At 54.4% G+C, this 15,223-nt stretch overlaps 1 long non-coding RNA gene across 1 annotated transcript; it reads right to left on the minus strand.

Annotated features, from left to right (window-relative positions):
* Nucleotides 1-12,559: 12,559 nt before the first annotated feature.
* LOC144614420 (uncharacterized) lies at nt 12,560-14,706 on the minus strand. The gene is made up of 3 exons (XR_013552226.2): nt 14,192-14,706; nt 12,732-12,860; nt 12,560-12,643 (listed from the first exon to the last, which is right to left on the minus strand). It is a non-coding gene; the product is annotated as an uncharacterized LOC144614420 (long non-coding RNA).
* Nucleotides 14,707-15,223: the final 517 nt, after the last annotated feature.

Consider the following 15,223-nt stretch of genomic DNA (forward strand, 5'->3'; position numbering starts at 1 on the left):
AAGCTACGGGAGAGCCCGTGTCAGTCCGTGAGCCCCACCGTCAAAAGCAATGCACGGGAAATTAAAACACCCCAGGAAGCCAAAGCACATTGAGATTTACTCCCAGTCACCGGTGCTTTATTTTAGAAAGTGAACCAGACAAATGAATGGCGCAGCGCTGAGGCTGACAAGAGGTTCTTCATCCAGAGGCATCCTAATTGCCTGTAACACGGGCTTTAGAATCCCTCTCCCGGCACCACGACCCGTGCGCCCGCCGCGTCAAACCTCACGTTCTCTCCCGCCCTGGCCGGTCTGGAAAGAAGTGACCTCAGAAGAAACAGACACTGGACGAGGACAGCTCAGGCTCATTTGCAAGCAGCCCATCTCTCCAGACCTTTTCCAGACAGTTCTCGTGGTAGCCTACCCAATAACCTCCCCGCCCCATGAGCACCACAAGCCAAACATTTCAAGCGTTTTCAAACAGGCGCATTTAACGAAAGGGTTGCAGTTGTGACAGTAACAGATCATGCTAAGTGCCGCGGCAAGGCCCTGGGGCGCCACGGTGAGCCCCCCACGACCCACTGTGACACCTGCCCCAGCCTCTCCGAGGGCCAGGCCTGGGCTTCGTTTTGCTTTGTTTGCTCAATGGGGATAAAAGTGATACTCACCTCGTGGGTTTTCGAGCAAATAGACAGAGAGATTCAGATGAAGAAGTCTGACAAGGGCTGGAGTACGGGACGATCCAACGAGGAGCCAATGTCCCTGGAGGCTGTCACTACCTTTCATTAAAGCGAACTTCCCAAACGAAATCTGCCATTCAGACTCCCAGCGATCATGGCTATGTCTCCCCCCGTGATGAAGGCGAGAAGGTTACATACGAGCCCCCGGATCCCGTATGGTTCCTCTGTTAATTGCGGAAATACCTGTTTCAGAGCTGGGGAGGAAACCACAGGGCACCAAGGGTTTTCTGTTTTTGTTTTGCTTTTAGCATCGAGACATTTCACACCTTGTCCAGTGACGTTTGGTGGGGTCTTGGAGCAGTGTCACCGCCAAGACCGCGTCCCCCACTCTGAGCAGCCGCGAGCGAGCAGGCCGTGTGAACGCAAGACCAGAGGGCCTGAGCACAGAGCGCGGAAAGACACGTGCGGGTGGTCAGGGCCCTGGACTCTGGTCCCGGGGCGTACCCTCTGTCCCAGTCAGCATCTGCCTCCTCCGTGCCTCTCCACCGCTCACTCGGGGAACACTGCTCAGAGCGGGAGACTTTACAGGCCTCCCTCTACCTGTGACTTCCACCCGCAGGTCTAGCCCCAGAGGGAAGTGTGGGGGTCCTGGGCAGTTTCCCGAAGGAAAAGCTACTTGTGACCTGCAGACACTGGAAAATGGAAAGCGTGGCCCCAGGAGGCATTCCAGGGGGAGGCCGCGACACTGCACCAGAGCCACAGGCCCAGGCTTCACTCAGCGTCCCCGCGCCCGGACTCTGAGGGACAGGCCACACGTGCAGAGTGTACAAACGTTGCAAGGAGAACGAGGGCGTTTGCGAACAGCTTCGTGCCAACACCTCCCACAACTCAGGTGAAATCGGCAAAGGCCTCGTGTGACCAAAACCACCGGACTGCACTGAAGACAGAGGCCCTGTGTCTGTTACGGTGGCTCCCACTCTAAGACCTTCCCCGGAGAGAGTATCCAGTTCAGATGGTTTCTCCGAGGATGCTGTCAGACTCTGGCCCCACAGAAACTCTTGAATATACTCATAGGGCCGGGAGTGGACTCATAAGAGAAGCAGGCAGGGACCTTACCACAAAACTAAAGACTGTAAGTCTAGTCGTCAAATTCCTTATGCAAATGTTAGTGAATCAAACCCAGCAATTTATAAAAGATACTGTTTCATGACCAAGTGGGATACAGCCCAAGAACGTTAATGGTTTCACATTTCAAAATCATATCAGATTAAAATAGCAAAACCAAAATCATATGATCGTATCAGTGGATGCAGAAAAGGCACTTGACAAAGTCTGATCCCCCTTTATGACAAAAACTCTCAGCAAAAACTCTAGGGATAGAAAGGGGGAAGGGGCGCCTGGGTGGCTCAGTCGGTTGAGCGTCGACTTCGGCTCAGGTCACGATCTCCCGGTTGATGAGTTCGAGCCCCGAGTTGGGCTCTGTGCTGATGGCTCGGAGCCTGGGGCCTGCTTCGGATCCTGTGTCTCCTTCTCTCTCTGCCCCTCCCCCACTTGTGCTCTGTCTCTCTCTGTCTCAAAAATAAATAAAAATTTAAAAAAATGTTTTTAAAAGAAAGGGTGAAAAACATACAGATTGGAAAAAAAGAAAAATGTCTTCTAGACGACTTGATCACATATGGAGAAAATGTGAACCAATCCACAAAATGAGCTACTAAGACTTATCTTCTAGAACCTTCCCTGAACAAAAAGAAGGGAGCCCTTCTGGGACCTGGTGCCGGCCCGTCCATCTCCACCTCCCGCCCCTCCCTACCTGTGGCCCTGGCCCTGCCACACTGGCCGTTGTTTTAAAGCCTCGCTCACGAGGGCCATAAGTTTGCTGTCTGCCCTGCCTGGTGCCTTTCCCCACACAGCTTCCTTGTCCACATTCGTGGCTCAGTTCAAAAACCAGCTTCCCAGAGAGGCCCCCGGACCCCCTCCCCACCCCATCACTCTACTACACTAGCACGCTTTTATTTTTAACTTCCTTCTCCCTGATTACTGCTGCCTGACATCATTCTAATGTCGGGTCTATGTATCTGTCTTCCCACAAAGTGTCCTCCACGGGGACAGGCACCTTGTCCCCTTGTATCCTGAGACATCTCCGGCATCCGGCTCTCCGTAAGTGGTTGCTGAGTGAGTACTAGATGTCAGCAGATGTCATAACGTTAAAGCCAGGGAGGGAAGCTTGGAGGTTTTATCCTGGTTGGTTAGGGGAATTCATGTAATGGCCCTCGAAGCCAATAGCCTCAAGAACGCATAATTTTTACTTTAATTAATTTAATTTTAGAGCAGTTTTAAGTTTGCAGAATAATTGTATAGAAAGCACACGGTTGCCAGGTCCCATCTCCCCCATGCGCACATTTTCTGAGTCTCTCGCCCGGGTGTGGTACGTTCGTCACAACTGATGAACAGACGGTGATAGATTATTATTAACTAAAAGCCCACAGAGTTCACTGTGGGTGTTGCAGATTCTGCGCATGCGGACGAATGCGTAATGACGCGGATCTACCGCGACGGCATCACACGGAACCGTCTTGTCACCCTAAAAATGCTCTGCGCCCCGCCGGTTCTTCGCTTCCTCCCTGCAAACCCTGAACCACCACTGATCTTCCCTTAGTTGTGTCTTTTCCAGAATGTCATAGAGTTGGAATCGTACAGCACGGAGCCTTTCCAGGCTGGCTTCCTTCACTGCCTTGATAGCCCATTTCTGGTTATTGTTGTCATAATAGAGTTACATGTGAGTGTACATGCCCACATCTATGTTATCGCAGCAAATGACGGTCGCCTGTATACACATGCCACCTTTCCCTCCTCTACTCACCTACTAAAGGTCAACGCGGTTGCTTCTGAGTTTTTGGCAATAATGAATGAAGCTGCTAGAAACATTCACGTGCGATGAACAAAGGTCACCGGGCAGAGGCAGTATATAAAAATCTATTGTGTTTTTATACGCAAGCTACAATTAGACACACAAAAAGTACTGTTTGCGATAGCATGACGTCCAAGAAATACTTGACAGTAAACCTCACAAAATGATCAAACACCTCGTGTGGAAATGTGATGGACTCACAACATCTAACTCAGTTCTGAGAAACAACAGAAATACAGGACCTCTACTTTATTCGAGATTTCTATGAAGTTACAGTAATCAAGAAAGCGTGGTGTTGGCATGAAAACCAATGGACTCTATCCAGGAATCCAGAGGTGGGCTCGACACATACACAGCCAATTGCTTCTCAACAAAGACACCGAGGCAATTCAACGCAGAACGGGTATTCTTTTCAACGAATGCTGCCAGCACAGGCAGATGTTCGTATACAAACACGAAACAAAATGGAATTGAATCCTTGCTTCACGCGATACACGAAAATAAACTCAGAACACAGACCTAGACGTTAACGGCTAAAACCACACATCTTCTCTAGTGTACCTTAGGTCCAAATCTTTACGACCCTGAGCTACTCAGGATGCTTCGAGAGGGTGTCCAAAGCCTGATGAAACGCCATCACATCAAGTGGACTTCATTAAAAGGGAAAGAATTTGTCCTTCCAAAGATACTTCTAGGAAAAATGAAAAGAAAAAAAAAAAACAAAACCTCGGGGTGGGAGACAATATCTACAAAGCATTTAAAGATTGTGCCCCCCTCAAAAATATAAAGAATTCTTATACCTAATACGGTAATTCCGTAACAAAAAACTGAGAACCTACAACGGAAAGAACACGAGAGCTGCGCGTGTGGTTAACGCGGGGGAAGCTCCGCTCGTGACTCGTCGGGGAAGTGGAAACAGAGATCGCTTCTGGGACGTCCAAGAAGGTAAAAGTCTAATCATGCCAGATGCTGGTGACACCGGGAAGCCGTCAGGACCTCCACTCCTTGTTGGGGGGAAGGCAACGGCTACAGCGACTTGGGAAGACAGTCTGGTGGCTTCTCGCGAAGTGAAACACACACGTACCCTATGAGTCAGGAGCCTCCCTCCTGAGTCGTCACCTAAGGGAAATGAAAACATGTCCACACAAAGACCTGAACACGGGTATTTACAGCAGCTTTATGCCTAATAGCTAAACATTGGAAACAGCCCAAATGTCCATCATCCGGTGAATGGAGAAACAAATCGTGACAAATTTACACAATGGAATACCGCTCGGTAATACAAAGGAATAAAGTCCTGACACACTCCACCACACGGGTGAGTCTCAGCGGCATGTGCTGTGTACAAGGAAGTCAGGCACGAGAACACCGCAAGCCGTATGCAGAATTCCAGAAAAGGCAAACGTCGAGCGACAGAAATAGGTCAGTGGCTGTCAGGGGGCAGGGGAGCGGATTGACGGTAAAGGGGCAGGAGGCAGGTGGGGGGCTGGTGGAAATGGCCTCAGTCTTTCTTGTGTCGGTTGTTACATGGCCGCCTGCATTTGTCAAAACTCGTCAGACTGTGCACTTAGGAGAGGTGGGTTTCATCGTACGCACACCGTATCTCTAGAAATACGACTTTAAAAACCCACTCTAGCTGCCAGCTGGGGGAGGGATTAGAGACACTGCGGGGCTGCGGGGCTGGACGCATGCTGTTGAGGTGGTTCCAGGACAGTACGGCCGTGGCGACCGGTGGGGGAAATCCTGTGGGGATGGGAGCTCTGGGGACTTCTTCCCCCTTCAGAAATAATAATTTAGGGGGAAAATCAATTAGCCATCACCAACATTTAACAGTAATGAATGTTGTATATAGAAAATAGGACACGTCATATGTCACGTCAAAATGCCCCCAAGCGTCTTTAATGTGACTCTCTTGTTTCCCTCTAAGAGAAGTTAAGTCACTTGTTGGTGCAAATCCCACCTGGGAATCTGTATGTGCAAACCGAGGCAGGACCGCTGAGCAGAGACCCTCTGCCTCCTGCCTCTGCCCTTTTCCTGGGTGGGGGGCTCCCCTCAGAGCCCAGCTGCCCCGGAGCTTAGGAAAGGGCCCACCCCGACCCTGCAGGAAGACCCTTCCCGCCCAGTCCTGAGGCCCAGGCCCACGCGGCAGCTAGCCGTCCTCACGTTCGTGGCTGCACATTCTCCACCACATTTCGGGAGAAAATGAGACTCCGAGAATGTTCAGTGTTGGGACTTCCCTTCCCCGAAACGAGGTAACTCTCCACCAGCAGGATGTACATTTTTGTTTGCAAGCTGACTGGCGACGAGTTTCTAAAGATGAGCTAATTACGCTCACCAGCCAGCTCCCCAAAGAACGTCAGCGGAGAAGCCAGTCGGCTGCAGAGACTTGTTATACGCGGACGTATGTTCTTTCCAATATTTGCGTTTCATTCTACTTAATCTTCGACACAGCCGACATTTTCCTAGATAGTTTTGTGCACATGTCTCCACGATTTTTATCTCTTTTTGCAACACTGAGCATTTATTTTGCTTCTCGGTGATAAGTTGTTCCAGACAGTAGGTAGATTATCAGGAGGAAAGATGTTTTATTAGTTAATAATGTACTTACCAAATTATTTGGCTCATAACTGATTTGCATATTTTTACAGGCTACTGAGCCACTGAATCAAAGACAGGAGCATGTATTTGCTTCTGGAAAGTTTGAAATGACCCTCATATTTTACCAAGGATGAAAGTTTGACCGTTTCAAATACTTCAAAACCCTATTTCCTCGCAAGCCTTCACGTGGGGGAAGATTCAGTGACCTATAAAATGCACACATCAGTTATCACCTAAATAATTTGGGAAGGAAACTATTAGCCCCCCTGTTTATCACAGCTTGGATAGGTCCTTGGCTGCAACATCGCTCACTGTCCTTAAATCAGAGTATCACCGTGCAAAAAAGAACTTTGCAATAAAACATCAAAGAAAATGTAATGAGAGTTTGGTGATGCAAAAAATTATCTCTATTTCTTATTCAGATGCCTTACCTGGAGGAGTGACTTAGGATCTGTCACATACTGCTGTTAACGGATGATAAAATTACAGCTTGTCTCACGTCACTTTGCTGCCCTCTCCGCCATGGCGGCTTCCCAGGGGCTGTGGGCTCAGCTGTGTCCCCCAGATTCCTATGTCGAAGCCCCCCCAGGACTCCGAACGTGATGGTGTTTGGAGACAGGACCTGTTAAAGAAGTGAACTCGTTGGGATCGGCCGTAACCCCGCAGGGCTCCTGTCCTCACGAGAAGAGGAGGTGAGACAGATAGGGACGCCCACGTGACGGCACGGGGAGAAAGGGGTGCCTCCACGCCAAGGAGGGACGCCTCACCGGGACCAGCCCTGCCCACACCTGGTTTTAGACTTCCGGCTTCCAGAACCGTGAGCCGACAGTCCTGTGTGTAATCCAATCAGCCGGGAGCGTTTCCCGAGGCGGCCGGCGTGCACAGATGCACCACCCAGCACGGGCGCACCGCAGCCCCGGACCCTCCGGCTGACGGGGGAACCAGCCAGGCCTGGAAATTCACCGGCCGGCAGCTGAGGTCTGAGGACCACCATCCCCCTGTTGGGCTGACATGTGCCAACACCGAGCCACAGGATCCGCTCGGGCAACCCCCAAATGTGGCGCGAAGGGGTAGGCGCAGCCGCAGCAGCTGGGCCGTGAACCGGGTCCCGATGCCCCAAAGTCACTCCAGTGATGGTGGCCTCGGCCTGCGGCCCGCAGAGGAAGCTGCCTTTCGCGGAGGGGCCCTGGCTATGCCTGGGAATCTGACGTTGCAGAATCTGACTTCTGTGTTCTCCCCCGTGGCCACCGCATGCCAGCATGCGCAGTCCAGAGCCACTCAGCAGGGGCCCCCCTCTGCCTCGGTGCCCCCACCCCTGGGCCTGGGCCTGGGCCCCGTGTCTGCGCGCCTGGAGGCCCGGCTCTCACAGAAAGGACTCTCTTGGCTGCAGGCCCTGGCCCTTCATATCTTGTCAACTCTCCTCAAATGTTTAACTCACGGAGGGAAGGGGCACCTGGGGGGCTCCGTCGGTTGAGCGGCCGACTTCAGCTCAGGTCATGATCTCACGGTCTGAGTTCGAGCCCCGCATCAGGCTCTGTGCTGACAGCTTGGAGCCTGCTTCAGATTCTGGGTCTCCCTCTCTCTCTGCCCCTCCCCTGCTCGTGCTCTATCTCTCTCTCTCTCTCTGTCAAAAATAAATAAACATTAAAAAGCTTCTAAGACATGTGAAAACTCACATTTACGGTTCTACAATTTCTCTGCCCGTGCTTTAAATCAGGCGCCCTAACTCGGGGATCCTGTGCTGATGGGGAAGCTCTGGACGCATAGTTCCTTCTCCCGGAGCCATTCCTGGGCCACGCACCCCGGCCGGGCTGTGGACCTGCCCCAGGCGGGAGACTGAACGCCCCAGGTGTCGCCTAGGGCAGCGAGAGCCTCGCGGAGGCTGAGGGCGCACGGGTGTGGCCGCTGGCCTTTCGCGGGCCCCGGGGAGCCGGGACCCGAGGGGCTGGTGCACCGGGCAGGCCACAGGCCACGCCGCGGCGACATCTGCAGCCTCACGGGTCTCATCCAATCGCCAGGCTCCCCTGGCTCCCGTGAGCGTGCTCTGTCAGCACCACCCCCAAATCCTGACCAGGGCGTCCTGGGGCGAGTGGAGAGACACGGCCAGGGTCCCAGCGGGCACCTGGGGTTGTCTGCTCCCCTCACCGGGAGCGTGCCGGGATGGCGAGGGAGGGGTGAGGCGCGGGACCGGCAACAGAGGGGGTAACGCCTGGTCTTCTTTTCTTGCCGTTGCCTCTCTTGTACTTAAACAGCCACAGGGGCCTTCGAGACACCTCCCAAGGGGGCTGGGGAGACGGAAGGAGGACAAAGCTTCCCCCTCGCACAAGAAACAAGAAAAGCAAAACCCACTCGTGACTTTACGATGAGTCCTCTGCCACCATCCAGCTTACAGAGAACTCGGGCCCTGACCCGGCCGGAGCACAGGTGCTGGCGGCCTCTGTCCATGGGCAGGACCGGCCAGGCCCCGGGCATCTGCACCAGCCCAGCACTGAGCCTCGGACAGTGGCCGGGACACCGGGGAACCAGCCGATGTCACAGGATGTGTTCATGCGGGAACTCTTGTCACTCAAATGCCAGACACCCAAAGAGCAGAGGAGAGACCCCAGCCAGCCCTGAGTGCTCCTGGAAGCTTTCGGAAGCTTCTCCAAGCCCCGGTCTGTTGAGAGGCCCTCCAGGGGTTCCCGCACGCCTGTGGACACCTCAGTGGAGCACTTCCGCCCTTGAAGTAGCTGCAATTTGCATCTCTGGCTGGCCCATTAGGTCCTGAGCTCACCGTGGCTGACGTGCTCGCTTGTTGGCTGGATGGAGGGAGGGAGGGATGGACGGACAGACAGATGCATACAAATAAAGCCTTAAAAAGGATATGGGTTCTGAAGTCACCGTTTAACTCCCTCCTCACATCCAGCTGCCTTTCCTCTGGGAGACACACACTTTGGAGAGGTAGGGGAGGGGGTTAAACTTCTGACCTACCCTCTGTGATGCCTAAAATCCACCTTGCCTGGCTGCATCCCCATCCTCAGGAACATGCAGGCCCGTGGGGTAGAGGGGATGGGGACGGAAGTAATCCTGCTGGAAAGCATTGAATCACACGCACACCCCGCTTGGGAAACCGGGGGACACGAGTGAACTCCCAGCACAAAGCGGCAAGGAGAAGGTTCCCCAGAGCTGGACCCCTGGCCCCGAGGAGCACAGACGTGGTGGGGCCTTGCAGAGGCACGTCGGCTTCGGGACAAAGGGACCGGGAAGGAGTGGGGGGCTGCACAGGGAGGAGGGGTGCTCGGCGGTCAGCGGTCGCTAACCCCGGTGCCAGCTCGATGCCCCGCTGAGACGTCAAAGCACCTGCTCTCTTCTCTGTGATACGGGGTTTCCCTTGGCTCTTAGCACGGGTCTCCACCCGTCTGATGACATATTCATTTTGTCCTTTTGTCCTCCGAACAGACCTCAGGCTCCTGGAGGGCAGGGACTCTGCCACCAGGTCCCCAGCTGCAGGGCCTGGCTGTGGTCCCTAAGTGTTTGCTGAGTCCAAGAGCGTGTAAATCGGCCCAAACACCAGCAAACAGAGGCGGGTTACGGTCACCAGCGGAAGCGGGGAGCTCTTACGCCGCCTCCCTCTGAAAATAAAAGCAACATCACACCTCGATTAAACTCTACACGCACCGCAAAGACACACGGAATTAGATGGCGAAAACATAAAGCTTATTTTAGTAAGTCTGAATGAGGGTTTCTTGGCGAGATGCGCACCCCAGAAGTTCAGGCGAAAAGATGGCCACATCTGATACTGGAACTGGGAACAACCCAAAGTCTTCCCGGTGGACAAACATCCCGTAAACAAAGTACCAACGTCAAAGAGCCCGTCTCTGACCCGGCAACGCGTCTACAGGAATCTAGTCGCGGCCCAGTACGTGCCGCCCGGCCCAGGCTCCGCGGGGCGGGGGAGCGAGCGAGCGCAGGGGTCGGTCCCCGAGCCCCGGCGCGACCAGCTGGTGCAGTGAGCTGGGAGCCCCCGCAGAGCTGGAGGCTGGAGACCCCCACGTCCACGGGCGTGCGCGCACAACACGCCCATGCTCCCATGCACGTGCACGCACGCTCCCACACGCGCTCGCGCACACTCCCAGGCCCGGTGCACGCGCACGCGCTCCCCCAGAGACTGGAGGCGGCCCACTGTGGCGGCCCCGCGTCTTGGGGCACCCCAGGCAGCCGAGGGAAGGGAGGCAGGGGGGCCCGGCACAGCAGCCTGGGTGCAAGGGATGTAGTGTCGGGCACGGTGTCTTTTCTGGCGCCAGGGAGATGAGCTGCTTCTATCCCAAACACACTCGTGCGTGGGAGGGCAGCGGAGGAGGACGCGGTTTGCACACTCACTCCGCGCGGGGACCTGGGTGTCGCCCGGCTGCGCACAAAGCCAGGGCTGCCTGTGTCCCTGGGGAAGAAACGCGACTTTCGGACAGAGCTGCACGGGGAGAAGCCTCCCGCCCCTGCGCCTCCTGCGTCCCCTCCCGAGCGCAGTTCTCTTCCAGGCATGGAACAGCCCCGGCCGGTTCACCGTGTAAGGTGCCCCAGTTCTCCTGTGCAGCCGCAATACACCAAGCCCCTTCCGCGGTGTCCTTACTCCTCCTACGCTGTGTCTGCGGCCCTCCGGACGCGCGTTTGACCCCATGACTCCGCTTTAAAAGCTCGTCCTGACAGCTTTGCTGGTTGGATGAACAATCTTTACCCTGAACGGTAGGGCTCTTACTCACCTGCCCCTGGCTCCACCCCAGCCTCGCCTCATGCCTTCTGTCTGGGCGGGTTCACTCGCAGCTCTGTGGGTTCTTGAGCACATGTTTTCCTTATGACCTCAGGGCCTTTGCACAAACTGCCCCCTCTGCCTGGAACCACATATCCTTCCCCATAACGTTCGGCTTGCCTCCAGGAAGATTTCCCAACCCCACGCTAGGCCATGTTACCCTGGTTTATGCTTTCAAAATACCCCATCCTTCTCTTTTATGGAAAGTTGCTGTACTTGTCATTAATTAATGACATTAATTAATTTCTTACCAGTCCTCAAGGGTCTGTGTCTCAGCCGTAATGCCAGCTCTGGTAGGACCAGGGCTCCTCACGTGGTCTGGGTACTACCCACTGGCTGACTGGCAACTCACCAATCACATGTTGAGTGAGTGAGTGTATGAATGAACGAGGGAGCCGCCTCTGGAATTAGGAGGTGCTTATAAGTGACTTGACGGCCATACAGCAGGGCAGTTCTGTCTGTCTGTCTCCCACGACCCCCGGGGACCCTTGTGGGGGGGGGGGAGCTGCAGACACCCTCAGCCACCTTGATGGGTGTTCATCCAGCCTCTAACGACCGAGGGAAGCAGGAGGGAACGTCTCCCTCCTAGGGCTTTACCAGGGAAGGAAACACCCCAAACCGTGAGCAGGGGAGGCTCTGTGCAGACGCCCTCCCCAGGACAGGTGAGCACTGGGCCCCCAAGTCTCCTGAACAGATCCCAGAGCAGGGGTTTTCCGCTTGGGATTTTGGGCTATCCCTCCACTATCACATGTCCGATTTCGGTCCAACTTTCTCTATCCTATTAACTCAACCCTAACTCCCCAGAAAACCAAAGCAGTTTAGAGCAGGTGGTTGTGTTCCCTCTGCGACCCTCCAGGCCCCTCCGGGTGTGGACATACCGCGGACAGCAGTCCGAAGTCCCGCAAGAGTGCCACCCGGGCCTCGGCCCCTGGTGTGCGCTCGGGGCCCTTCTGGTTAACGTTTTAAGTAGCTGTGCGGACACGAGTAGGAGGGTGAGTCGTCCCACAACAGAAACGAAAGTGAAATAAACCGAGCCGAGGCTTCGCTGATGCCCCTCCGGGAACTTGATGTAGCAGTTACGATAACAACACTCAGCGTCTTCAAAGGCTCTTTGAAACTTCAGCAAATTCAGCCCCGCCGTCGTGATGTGGGGCAGGTGAACGGCACGCTCTCATCACCGGTGACACAAGCTCACGGCGACAGTGAGGGAAGGTGGTTACCCCGCCCCGCCCGCCCCACAGCCGCACACTCGCCCCGGGCGGAGCCGGAGCCCCCGTCGTGGGTGTGGTCCTGCCCGGTCCCAGGCGAGCACCACCCGGCCGGACCCGTGGCCCGATTGCTGCGAAGACGTCCCCCTCCCTTCTGAACCGCGTGCGTCCCTCCACGCCCGTCCCGCCCTGGACACACGAGCCCATAAAAGCGCTCCCCACGCCCCGCTGCACACAGGCCTCTCCCAGGGGACCCTCGGCGACTCTGGGTCTGTACATCTTCTCAGATCAGCCGCGGAGGTCGTCCTTGGAACCGGCAAACGGCACTCTGGGCTCGAGAGCGCTCCTTCCTGCTGCACGCGCCGTGTGGCTGGCCTTCGCCCTCGCCTCGGGCTGCCCTGCGTCTGTCCTCCGCCCTCGGCCACACACCCCTGCGCCCTCCCAGCTGGGGCTCCCGGGGAGCAGGCTCTCGGGATTGGCTCCGGGGCTGCCGGAAATGAAGTCTTTAATTCAGTAGATGGCACTCTTACCTCTGAATCCACAGGGCACCGCGCTTCTCCCACACGCACACACACCTGACAAAGAGAAGGTGAGCCGGTTGCATTTCGAGTTCACACGGCAACTGTGTCCTTCCGTGGAGACCATGCTCTCCCGGAGAGCTCCCCGGAGGAGGCGGCCGCTGCGTCCTGGGGCCAAGCCGACTCCTGGAAAACGGACACAAGCGCTAAAAAAAAAGCGGAAGTAGGTTTGGCTGCAGAACTGTTCTTTCAGCAACAGACTTTCCAGAATGTTCTTTCAAGTTGCTTGGTCGTACAGCACCAGCTTCTTGCTTCTATCCGTAAATGTCTCATTATGTAACAACCCCTGTTTAGCATAGACGGCTCCTCAAGCTTGAAAACATGCTAAGCAATTGTTCAATTATATATTCCCAGGTAAATGCTATCTGTCCCATGTAACACTAATTGTTTTGTCTGGTTACTTGAAGGAAAATAATTATGATAAAAATAATGAATGTTATAAGATATAAACTACACAGCTAATTTTCCCAACAGCTTTGGAATCTCTGCTCCTCTCTCTCTTTTATTTTTCCTTAGAAACGACGTTCGTTCTTCTGATTTTATTCTTCTCGAAGTCTCCTGAAACTGGGAGAGTGCGGCAAATTAAAACTTCAAGAAGGCCTTCCTGCGAGGGGGCGAAGCAGAAATAGAAGCCACCCCGATCCCGTTAGGTGGAAATATTCACTGCCACGCTGGTGGATCTCCTTTTGTGGTTCTAGTGAGGATCCCACTGCACAGAAGGGAGAGAAATCTGACCGAGTTAAAGAAGGATTTGTGGGAGGAGATTTGTGTGTCCTTTGACATCTGGAACAGGGCCTAACTGCAGCCGGGGCCGGGGGGCCTCAGTGTCTCCTCCACCCCCGACCTCGCTGCAGCTAAGGGTGTGTCGCACTCTCTCGTGCAAAGTCGCCATGCGTGATTTCCAGGACACCTGGGGGAGAATGGGTGTCACCCACAGCTGCTGAGTCTGTGGCTGATTCCTGACGTCAAGCTCCCAGGAAGGCTCTCCGTGGTCCGGCGGGGGTCACGTGGCATCGCAGGGCCAGGCAGCTGTGCCGGGACTCAGGGGTGCACGGTCCCCACGGGTGGCGCCCGAGGTGCCCAGGTGGACGGGGGCGGGTCAAGGTCAGGTGCCAGAGGAGGCAGGCCCGCGTGTCTGCGTGCACGAGCACAGGTGCGCACGTGTGGGGGCTGAGGAGGAGTCTTTAAAAAAGAGGAATAAAGGCAGAAAAAGGAAGCGTTTCTACTACACAGGATGTTGTAATTACGTAAGCAAATGATGTCTCCACGAATGTGACATCATAAGGCCGCTTTTCAGTCTCTGTGGAGTCTCAAACTGGTTTGATACTTCAATTCCTAGATTTATCGCAATTCATGCATGGATTATTTCCACTCCCCCCCCCCCCGCCAAATTTTGAATAAGTTTGTTGAGATTGGCACGCGTTCATGCTCAGAATTCACCGATTACAGAATTTTACCTCATGATGGGTGAAGGAGTTGCCTCCATGGCCGACCTGGGCCTGTGCCCCCCTCAAACTAAGAGTTCGAGTTCGGAGCAGGCACGGCTATTTACAAAAGAGGAGTCCCGTCAGCAGCTGAGAAAACAAACGGCTGTAATGATCTGTGATTCCCCACGGAGCTGGTCGGCACATTTCCAGGTGACCCTGGGGAGGCAGCGTATCTCCGATCTCCATTGCCCAACGGTCTCTGGGGTGCAGGGCATGAGTCCTAGGCGGTCAGGATGTGCCCAGACCCATCTCCCGGGCACGGCTTCCCTCCCCTCCAACACCAGCCAGTTGGCTCACAGCCTCTTTAGTGGCAGAGGTTGTGAAATCCTTTCTTCATAAATTGGCTTACATCAACCGATTAAAAGACGAGATCAGTCTTCTGAGTTTGCCCCGCGGCTTGATGAGAGCGATTTCTGCTTACCACCTTCCTCTATTGTGTTTGGGAAATTCTCAGACTTCTGGAAATATCTCCTGGAAAGTCAGTGTTTGTAGATTTCCTGTGTCATACGGTTGATAATTTACTGAAGTCGCAATCAGATGCACCGTGTTCCTTTCTCCTGTCGACAAGCTGTTTACAAAAACACTGTTGGGCTCGTGGGTGTGCCCCATATCCTAATTTGATAGGAGTGCTCCCTCCCTTCACTTGGGCCTCTTAGCACACCACACAATGTTCTGCACATTTTATAAGCGTTTAATTACATCTGGGGAAAAGCTGATTGATGGAAAGAGAAAAAGGTGAGTAAAGAACGTGGGAGGTTTGGAAATTGGCACCGAGAACAAATTGAAGTCTAATTAATAAACAGGAAGAACTGGACGCCATGTCTGGTGTGGAAGCCGTCATCGGAGACGGATGGGGGGAGCGGACGTTACTAGAATGGAAGTTCGGAAAGGCGTGGCTTGCTCAGAAGTGCCTGGCCAAGGAAGAGAGTGTGTGATAGACCCTCGATCCTGGGCAGAACGTGTCTTTCGAAGACAGACAGACACAGGAAGCGTGTAGAAGTT

Source organism: Panthera onca, chromosome A1 (assembly GCF_046562875.1).
Source record: "Panthera onca isolate mPanOnc1 chromosome A1, mPanOnc1 haplotype 2, whole genome shotgun sequence".
In the NCBI taxonomy this organism is placed as follows: Eukaryota; Metazoa; Chordata; class Mammalia; order Carnivora; family Felidae; genus Panthera; species Panthera onca.